Raw genomic sequence first — 11,385 nt, forward strand, 5'->3', positions numbered from 1 at the left:
TTTTGCATTTTTCTGAAGCTGGAAACGGGGAGAAACAGTCAGACTCCCGCATGCACCCGACCAGGATCCACCTGGCACGCCCACCAGGGGGTGACGCTCTGCCCACCAGGGGGTGACGCTCTGCCCATCCTGGGCGTCGCTATGTTGCGACCAGAGCCACTCTAGCGCCTGAGGCAGAGGCCACAGAGCCATCCCCAGCACCCGGGCCATCTTTGCTCCAATGGAGCCTTGGCTGCAGGAGGGGAAGAGAGAGACAGAGAAGAAGGAGAGGGGGAGGGTGGAGAAGCAGATGGGCGCTTCTCCTGTGTGCCCTGGCCGGGAATCGAACCCGGGACTTTGGCACTCCAGGCCGACGCTCTACCACTGAGCCAACCGGCCAGGGCTGGAAAAAAGTATTTTTTAAATCATCATTTTACAGATAAGAAATAAGAAACCTAGAAATTGTGACTTGTCTGAGGTCATTCAACTAAGAGAAATTGGAGCCACTATTTGAAGCCACACTTTCTGATTCAGAGTTCCCTGCTCATTCTATGATGGCACTTGTAGCAGAAACACCATGATGGTTTTTATTCATTCTACTGCCTATTTTATTTTAGTTCTACAAACATTCATGGTTCAAATTTTAACACTTTTGAGACCACCCACGTATTACTCTGCACTGTTTACTTTCTTTTTTTTAATTCCTCCAGTGCACCAAGTGCCTTCTCACCTCAGGGCCTTTGTACATGCTGGTCTCTTTTTCTGTTCTCCTTTAATTAACTTCAGGAAATTACTGGATGCTATTTCTATAGAAATTGCTGACACCATCTTCATAGAAAGGAGTGTATTTTTCTATATTATCTTGTTATGTTTTAAAAAATCTATTATTAGAGTTAGTTTCTCTACTATTGCTAGTATAGAAACTATATAAGAAGTAAGAAATTAAATGCTATCAAAAAGTTTAATTAGCCTGACCAGGCGGTGGCACAGTGGATAGAGCATCGGACTGGAATGCTGAGGACCCAGGTTCGAGACCCCGAGGTCGCCAGGTTAAGCGCGGGCTCATCTGATTTGAGCAAAAGCTCACCAGCTTGGACCCAAGGTCGCTGGCTCGAGCAAGGGGTTACTCAGTCTGCTGAAGGCCCACGGTCAAGGCACATATGAGAAAGCAATCAATGAACAACTAAGGTGTCACAGCAAAAAACTGATAATTGATGCTTCTCATCTTTCTCCGTTCCTGTCTGTATGTCTCTATCTATCCCTCTCTCTGACTCTCTCTCTATCTCTGTAAAAAAAAAAAAAAGTTTAATTATCCCAATCAGGATAGAAGAAAAAAAATTTGATCTCATTACCATGTAGTTTCAAGCAACTTATTATTGACAAACTAAAAAATTAAAAGCTGGGCTCTGTTTCTGGTCTTCATTTAAAAATCTGAATATCATTTGCAAAGGTAGTGCAGAAGGGAATAGACAGGAAGGTTCCCCCCTGGTTCTCTCTCCCATCACCTCTGCCTTTTCATTCTAGGGTTTCTTCAGCAAGCATCTGAAAGGCTCTATCAAAAGGACCAAAAGTCAATCCAAGCTTGACAGAAACACAAGCTTTCGGCTTCCATCTCTTTACAATACTGATGACAGGTAGGATGCTAACTTGCTTAAGACAGAAAAAGCAGTTTTGCAGTAGGTTTTGAGAAGACATGTTTGTCTTCTTTAACTTTGAATCAATGACAGTTGGAAATATCCAACACAAAATTTACTTTTTTGTCTTGCTCATATTGAGGCAAGATTCATAATGTTGATTCAAATACCCAGCCTGTTTAAGAATCTTACAATATTGGAGAGTGTGTGGTGGATACATAGTGCTGTTTCTGTGGAGTCAAGTTCTAGTGGTCAGAGTGAGGTCTTTCTCTCATAGAATGACTATAATGGATGATGATGATAGCTAACATTTTATGAGTGCTATATACACATTATCTTGTTTAATCTTTATAACAATCCTGTAAGATATTAAGTTAACCTTTTATAATCATATAAGAGGTTCAGTTCATAAGAAGCAAAAATGGTATTTGAACTTGGGTCGTTTGGCTCCAGAGTCTATGCTCATCACTGCTGTGTTCTTTGTGTACAGCACATGGAGTTGGTCTCACTGTTTTGCAGTGATGTCTAGAAGACATGTAAGAAAAGGAAGCCTGAATTTCTTGAGTAAACCACAATGCTTAGCTTGCTAATGATAGCAACCTCCTAAAATCATTGAATGTGTGCTAGCGTGAACACATTTTTAAGTACTTCATATTCCATCGATAAATAAAATTTAGGAAATAGTATTTTTTGTATCTTGACATATCACCACGATCACTGGTATTATTGAGTGTTTACTGTGTGCCCAACACTTTTGTCATAATCTCTCATATTATACAACGCTAGGTACTACTGTTGCTGCCCTCATTTTACAGATGAGGAACTAGGGCAAAAGAGACTGAGAGACTTGCCCAAAGTCACACAGCTAGTAAGTAGTAGAGCTTGAATTTGAACTCATATCTGCCTTTCATATTTGATATTCGTTTATACATGGGTTTCTTTTGTTTTCAGTAAATCCATCGTTTTCAGCTATCTGCAAAACAAACTTCGGGAATATAGATTATAATCTTTATAATGGAAGATTATAGACTTGCCAGAATTACTCCCCTTATTTATAGATGAAGAAACTGTCCCTCATACTGAATTGATAAGAAACTACTGCTTTATCTGCTCCTCTTATCCCTGAAACACATTAGAGATGCTCTGTGAAATTTACAAGTCTATTCAATTTGCGGTGTAATCAAATTGTTCATTATCTCTTTTATGCCTCTTTGTATTAAGGTAATTGTAAAAAAGTGATCTTTTTCTCATATCTTTTCTTTAGATTCCTATTCTTCAACTTTCATCATTATAAGAATTCAAAGCATTTTATGAATAAGTTTTAATAAAATAGAATGATAGATTTTTTCAGAATATTGGTTTTTAAGAACAAGAATGTTGTGCAGCAACTAGAACACTCTGAGCTCAGCAGCCAGTGTGCTAAGCTCTGCAACCTCTGTGTAAACATGTGAGACGAGGTGGTTTTACAGGAGGTGTACTTTATATTTCAGACTTGCACTAAATATCACATTCTTACTTTCCAATAAAGTACTCTCTCTTTTACTCCATTTTGCTTTAGGTACCCTACAGGAATTCTTGGATTGGATTACCAAAAGATTATATTCTGTAGGGTCTCTCACATTGCTACTATGTAGTTGGTGCCCTCCTAGTGATCTAAATTCATTATATGTGTTTTCCATGCTGTTCTGCTTCAATCAATAGCAGTATTTTTTCTGTCTCAAATACAGCATAATTGTCAGGAGCCGATCAATGACTGCTGGCTGACAAGGTCACAGCAGGAGAAGACCCACAACTGCTGGCTGACAAGGTCACAGCAGAAGATCAAAAACTGCTGATTGACAAAGTCACAGCAGAGAAGACCAACGGCTGCTGGTTGACAAAGTCACCGCAGTGAAGACCAATGGCTGCGGGTTGACAAAGTCACCGCAAAGGAAAGGCACAACGATACTTCCTCCTTTGACTTTTTGGATATAAGGGGGCCTTATATCCCCCCTTTTCTGGGTGTGTGCTATTATTTATAGCACAGGGATAATAGTACCATGCTTTCCATGTAGATTCGTAGGAATTTCTTTGGAAATGAGACAGAGGGTGTGAGTTCCACAGAGAAGCCTGTAAGCCCCTTGAACTGGGCTTATAAACAATTGAGGCTGGCTATGATATCCCTCGTAAAGGGTTAAGTTTGTAGGAGAATTTCTTCTTAATCATGTTAGAAAGAATAGATTGTGACTTGTGCATGGGTAGGAGGCAGTGGCTGTGCAGAGCACCTTTTGGCCTTCACTTAATTCATCATTTTTCCTCCCTAGCCTTTTCATGTGATAGAGTAGAGAAACTTTCCTTTCTTCTTGCTTACCTGACCTGCAGATAGTGGAACACTCTAAGAAGAATATAGTTAGAATGTAACTAGTGTGTGAATATAGTAAATAAACAGAATTTGACTAGACAATAGAATCTTAGAAAAGGAGTAATGGAATGGCCCGTTGCGTGGCCTGGGATGGGAACGCAGTCAGCAAGAAAAGAATGTTTTGCTAAGAGAATTGTTTTATGACTGAAGGCAGTTGCTGGGCTTTCTCAGTGAGACACTCTCATGAGGTTTGTATACTCCCCAAAATTATTTCTTCAGATAGATAATGAGAGGTATGGGGGGGCATCCATAGAAGCAATAGCAATTAATGTCTTCTGATATTATGTTGCTACTAAGCTATCTTGCAGGTGTACTCTATATATCTTTAAGCAAAAGTTACTCTTGATGTTATGACAATTTCTTAATAAGCAAGCCTTTTGAAGTCTTGTGAGAAAAATTAGGACACTGCATGAACTCAAGGCCATTTGCCTGAGCAAGCGGTGGTCCTTTGCTAATCCTTAATGATTTCGTCTGTTAATCTCTCTCTGCCCCTTGACTCACAACAACAGTAAAGTTGAGTTATTAGTTAGTACTAATCCTTTAAAAGCTTTTTACCAATGTTGTTATCACTATTCATGTTATTTTGTAGTTGTACTTTGAATGATTTGCCACCTGATTTGTAGTTTATAGATATAAATTAACTGTTATCTGGAAACATGTAAACATAGTGAAACAGAAGCAATGATTAATACCATGTAATTGTAACTTGGTGTGTGTGTATAAAAAAGGAGCTGTACTAGCATTTGGCAGAGATGCCTGGCAGTAAATGCTAACTAGAGAATAAAGAGAAAGAAAAGAATTCGGCTCTCTCACTCGATTTGTACTGACGCTGTCTCCTCCTGTGGGACCCCTGGATCCCCCCGGGGCTGGACCCCGGCACATAATAAAAAGGCACTAGCAAATTTCGAGTATTAGACAACCCTTTTTTATTTGCAAAGTCCATTTGAATCATATATCCTGAACAGAAATTTTTCAAAAGCTTTATTCTTCATGCATAGGAATGTGCTTACAAGAGTTTGACATGTATTACCATTTTTAAATAAATAGGCTCCCTTGCCTTGAGATATCTGAAGACAAAGATAAATAGAATGAAGGTAAAAGATGTGAATCACTGAATTCTTTGAATTGGTACCCTTACAGGTATAACCAAGGACTTTTTGAAAACTCCTGGTTTTCTTGGGCCATGTGCATCAATTTCTGAGGTCAGGCCATTTCTTCCAAAATGACATATAGTGTCTAAATCAAAGTAATCAAAATATTTCTATGCTTATGTTCAATCAATGGAAACTTTAGGTAAACCTAGTAAGCAGCCCTTTTCTCAGTTTTTAAATTGTACAGCAAAATATGCTTATATTTTTGTTCTTTTTTTTTAAGTTTCAGTACAAAAGTTCAGGATAAAAAAACTGAAATCCCTCTTTACTTTCCCCATCTCTCCATATACCTCATTAGCAATTTGTATATTTTAAAACTGCTTTAAAAATCCATATATGAATGCACATATATGTATGTTTTGCTTATTTTCCTATAAGTGGGATTGTGACCTGCTTTTTATTATAAATATTTAGGACAACTTAATATGTCAGCACATGTAAACGACATCATCTGTTTAATACCCGCCATCTTACTATGCTAGTTTTTTGTAACATTCATACTTCTCTGTTGATTGATGTTTAAATTGTTCCCCTTTTTTGACACAAAATAAAGATGTAATGAACATTTTTGAACATGTACCTTTTTGTCCCAATGTGATTGGGTCAGATTTCTGAAGTAGAACTACTAGGTATAGAGTATGGACTTATCAAATTGTTCTTTTAAAAAGCTATACTGCCTGACCAGGCGGTGGCGCAGTGGATAGAGCATTGGACTGGGATGCCGAGGACCCAGGTTCGAGACCCCAAGGTTGCCAGCTTGAGCACGGGCTCATCTGGTTTGAGCAAAAGCTCACCAGCTTGGACCCAAGGTCGCTGTCTCCAGCAAGGGGTTACTTGGTCTGCTGAAGGCCCGCAGTCAAGGCACATATGAGAAAGCAGTAAATGAACAATTAAGGTGTTGCAATGTGCAATGAAAAACTAATGATTGATGCTTCTCATTTCTCTGTTCCTGTCTGTCTGTCCCTGTCTATCCCTCTCTCTGACTCTCTCTCTGTCTCTGTAAAAAATTAAATTAAATTAAATAAAAAGAAGTGGTGGAAGAAAAGGTTCTTCCCCTTATCAAAAAAAAAAAAAAAAAAAAAAAAAGCTATACTAATTTCCATGCCTACCAGCAGATTAAGGTCACTCTTGTCTTTCAAACAACTGTTTACATGTGATCAATACAATGGATGAATAGTAATAATAAACATGTATATAGTATTTACTCTGTACCAAACACTGTTCTAAGCATTTTATGTATACTAACTCATTGATAATCTCAGCAACGCTATGAGGTAGTTACTCTCATGACCTCATTTTGAAGATGAGAAAACTAAGACAGAAATTATTAAAAATTGCACAAGATCACACAGCTTAGAAAATGGCAGAGCTGTGGTTCAAATCCAAGAAGTCTGGCTCTAAGTCTACATTCTGACTTAACCTTTATGCTATGTTGCCTCTCCAAAAAAAGGCTGCAGAGTGGAATATTTCTTTGTTCTAATTTATATTTCTCTAATGCCTAGTAAGTTGAACCTTTTTTCATGTTTTTATCTTTTATGACTTGTCTCTTTATTCCTTTGCTCATTCTTCTATTAAGCTTCTTGTCCTTTATTTTAATGATTTGGAGTAGTAACTTCTTATTGCAATAAGTTCTCAATGAACCTTATTGATAGGTTCTGCAACTTTAAGCTAAATGACAGATAAAGAAACCAATTTTACCCTAGAGTAATTTATATAAACAAGAGTTAAGTGTGACAGGATCATGGGGGGAGGGCTTTTCTAAATAAACAGTTTGTTGCTCTTCAAGATTCTGATGAGTGTTGGGAAAGAAAAAGGTTTAGGCAGATTATCATAAGAAACAAAGTGAGGAATTTAGTAATTGAGATATTTCTTAATTCTTTATTGTTGTATGACACTCCCCCCCACCCACAGCTCAGCAGTTTAAAGCAACAATGAGCATTCATTATCTCACAAGAGTTCTGTGGGTCAGAATTTCAGGACCCAGTTAGCAGGGTGGTTCTGGTGCAGGGTGTCCTAGCAGTGTAGTCCATATGCCAACCAGGTTACAGTCACCTGAAGGCTGTTTGGAGCAGAAGGATGACTTACTCTTATGACTGTTCTTAGACTCCATTTCTTCACTGACTGTTGGCAAGAAGCCTTAGTCCCTAGCCACATGGACCTCTCTATAGAGCTGTTTGAGTGTTATCAGCGCATGGCTACTGTGTCCCCTGGAGTGAATGTCCACAAGAGGAGCAAGGGGGAAGCTCAGTGCCTTTTATGACAGTCTTGAAAATCATATACTGTTACTTCTGCCTTATTCTATTCCTTAAAAGGGATTCACTGAACTAACCCAAACCGTAAGGGGAAGGGAATTAGGCTTCTTTTTTTTTTTTTTAATATACCCTAAGGTTAAACTTACTTCCCCATGAAATTCCTCACAGGTAAAATATTTAACGGTATTGAGATTACACACAGGGCTGAAACAAAGACAGCATATATATTTTTTTAAATTTCACTTTTAAGTTACAGCTTGCATTCAGTGTTATTTTATACTGTTAGTTTCAGGTGTAAAGCATAGAGGTTAGACAGTTATATAATTGACAGAGTGATTTCCCCAGTATATTCAGGACCCACTTGGCACTGTACATCGTTATTACAGTATTATTGACTGTATTCCTTATGCTGAACTTTAGCCTTCACTTTTTAATGGGAGAAATGCTAAAGAATTTGAGTCTTTCCATTGCAAGGTCTTATGGATTTGTATAAGATAAAGACTGCTCTCTAGAATAGTACAATCCTAGTTGGGAAAGCTAGGTATATATAAAAACATATGATATATTCCCAGAGTACTTGAGAATTGCCTTTTTAAATTAACATTGCCTCAGTATTGTTCCAATTTATTAACCTTAATTGGAGAACATTAAAAACCTTGTCTCTTCATTAAAAAGAAATAAAAAACTATGCCATTCCTGAGTATCTGTTAGTTGAACTCCTTAGGGTAAACTCAGAAATTCTGTAATTTAACTACTTGATCTACCTATTATGCCAAATGTATAAAGTATAGAAGAGAAATAGCAACATTTTAAATATACCTTATGAACTCTTTGAGTCTCAGAAGAAATAGCTAGCCATTGCTCCTTTAATTATTCTATTGATAGTTAGCTAATTGCTAATGAAAAAGAAATACAGATACCAAATGAACTTTCTGAATGCAGAGTTAATTATCCAGACTCAGTTTATAGATCTTTATGTAAACTACTGTCCTTTTGGTAGCACTGAATTTAATTAAGCATTTCCTCCTAGTAAGATTATTTCTGTTTAAACAGGCAATATAGTGTGAAAGAGGGTAGATTTGGGATGAGATGAATTTGGGCTTGAGTCTTTGTTATATATTTATTACCTGTCTGACCTTGGACCAGCTATTGAATCTCTGAGTCTATTCTCTCGTCTATAAAGAGTCTATTTCCTCTGCTATTTTTGAGGCTTATTGTGAAGATTAAATGGAAATCATGTGGTGGGTTGCCTTTTAGATACTCAGTAAATCTTAGCTACCTTCATTTTACCCATTTCCCTTCCAGAATGAAGAGAATAGCAGCAAAGATTTCCTGGAGGAGACTTATTTAAACTGAGACCTAAATGCTGAGCTCTATCCTGGCAGTGGGAATAACATGTACAAAGCAATAGGTGAAGACAAGCTTGAGAGTTGTAAGAACAGATCAAAGGTTTTGTTACCTACACATAGTGGGTGTAAGTTTGAAGAGGTAGGTTGGAGCCAGATCTTAAGGCCTCTTGAGGTTTATGGCAAGCATTTATTTGCATTTAATTCTGAATATAGTGGCAATCATTGGAGAATTGAAATCCACAAGGACTGCAACTCTTTGATTTCCCAAATTTTGAGACAGTAGGCTGCAGTTAATTCTCAAGGAGGTATTTACTTTTCTTTTATTCACAATCTGAAGTTCTTATGTGTATGTCTTGGTTTCAAGATTTTTGTTAGTTTTTTTCAAAGTCCAGTGAATAAACTTTTGTAGAAGAGATTCATGTAGATCTATGATCCTGTCTCAGTAAGAACTTGAAAATAACTGCAGGGACTGAGATATAACCTCCCCCTCATCTGTTCTGTTTGTTTCTGCTCCCAGAAGTTATTTTTTCCTCTACCCTCTTTTTTTTTTTACCAATTACTGCACTTTTAAGGAAGCTTAGGGATTGAGCATTTGAGGTAAGTTCTGCTATCTCCCTCTGTTGTTTTTCTGTGGAATGTTGCACAGTTTTTACTGTTGGCTAAGCATATTTTCTGGAACGCTTCTAAGGCACATGTACTCCCATTGCCTTTTCTCCTCATGCTAACAACATTCGATTGCTATGCCTCTATCATCTGGGATACATGGTATAAGATAATATTGGGGGTTTGTTTATTAACCTGTTAACTCTTAAATGACTTTTTGAAAGTTTGGGAATTTTATTTAAAAGAATGAAAAATCTTGTCAGCACCTTTAAGAAGATAGTCAACTTTAGATACTGACACTTTCAAATAGTCAAATATTTCATTCAAAATAGTCAACAGCAGAGTTAAGGGTTTTGTGAAATGATTTATATGTGACCAAAAATTTATGGCTGTGACGTGAATGATTTGGTGAAATCAGTACCAAATACTTTTTTAACAAAGTAAAAACATATAATGGTCTAGATTGGGTACTATTTCTCTTCACCATTTCTTCTCTTCTGGGTTACCAAAGACATTGTGGAAACAGAGATGTACTCACTTCCCTCCCACTCTTGCACTTTCCAGAAGAACCCAGGAGAAGGGCTAGGTGTGTTTTTCTGTCTTCTGTTAGCTTTGGAGGGGGAAGAAGATAACTAAGATTTAATTACTCTTAATGTGTTAGCTAGTGCATATATTAAGTACTTAATTTTCTCATTTATTTTTTAGAACACAGGTGATATTCTCTAGAAACTGAGAGTAACTTATCTATGGTCACATATTTCTTAAATAGTGCAGTGAGATTTGAACCCAGGTCTCTCTAATTCTGAGGCTATGTCTGTCCTTTCTTCTTTTCTCTTCCCTTTCTTTCTTTCTTTTCCTTCCCCCTCCTCTCTATATTTTCTCTTTTCTTTCTTCTTCTTTACTATCTTCTGTTTCCGTCCTTTAAAAAAAAACTAACATTTTATTATTATAGAAGTAGTCCATGTACATTGTTGAAAATTATTATATATAATTAATTTGTTTAAATATTTAGGTAAGCAAAAAATTCCCACTACTTAGAGCTTGTCATTTTAGGACACTTAATGTTAACTTGCTTTCTTCCCAGCTGACTCTACATTACAATACACTTTCATCTCATTTAATGACTGATTAACCTGAAGATTCCTTTAAAACTGATTTGTTTAACCAATATCAGCTAGTATCATGCATTTTTATCTACTTGTTATATCTTTAAATAAGTTCCCAAGGCTAGTCCTAGAGAATAAAGTCATTGGCAAGATTCAGTTGAGTGAAGTTCCCTGAGATTATCAGGTGAATAACATCATATACTATTGTATAATGATGGTTCTTTTATGCCCCCTATGAGTATATCACAAATGTAAAAGTTATTTACAAAATACGTTTTCAGAAAAGTGTCAAGAATTAGAACTAATTTTATCATGTGTGTTCTCTCTGCAATGCACCAAAGACATTATTGCGATGGTCTCTTTTCAGAATGGAAATTGTGATAAGGTTATATCTGTGAGCCATATAATTTTGAAAAAGTAACATAACCATTTTATTCATCAGTTTCCTCATTTCTAAAATGGAATGGAAATGCTCTATTTCCCTAGATTCTGACCTGAAAACTTTTTTCACATTCTGAGTGCTCTGTAATCAGAATGTATTTTTTATGATTTCTATATCTTATAGTCAGCCAGATGACAATGGAGATGAAGTTATATAATTTTTTTGTTGATATCTTCTAAGATTACAGCACCCTCATAGATTTGATGATAGCACTTACCTCAAAAGTTTCTTTTGAGGATCAAATTAAAAGTACTGTACTTAATACCTGCCACTTAATAAATGCTATATAATTATTAATTATTTCTAACATCTATTTGAAATATTACAACTGGTTGGCTGATTTATTTGTAATCTTAAGATAATGCATTTTCTTTGTGGAACACAAAGCATTTTTCTTTGAACATTTTGAAAAAGAAAACTATAATTCTTAATGTTATAAATATATAGTAAACAAAAAAGAGAAGATTA

The 11,385-nt window shown here is 36.5% G+C and overlaps 1 non-coding gene across 1 annotated transcript; it reads right to left on the bottom strand.

Moving 5' to 3' along the window:
* Positions 1-307: 307 nt before the first annotated feature.
* TRNAS-GGA (transfer RNA serine (anticodon GGA)) lies at positions 308-383 on the bottom strand. The gene has a single exon. It is a non-coding gene; the product is annotated as a tRNA-Ser (tRNA).
* Between the last annotated feature and the right edge of the window lie 11,002 nt (positions 384-11,385).

Source organism: Saccopteryx bilineata, chromosome 10 (assembly GCF_036850765.1).
Source record: "Saccopteryx bilineata isolate mSacBil1 chromosome 10, mSacBil1_pri_phased_curated, whole genome shotgun sequence".
NCBI classification, from domain to species: domain Eukaryota; kingdom Metazoa; phylum Chordata; class Mammalia; order Chiroptera; family Emballonuridae; genus Saccopteryx; species Saccopteryx bilineata.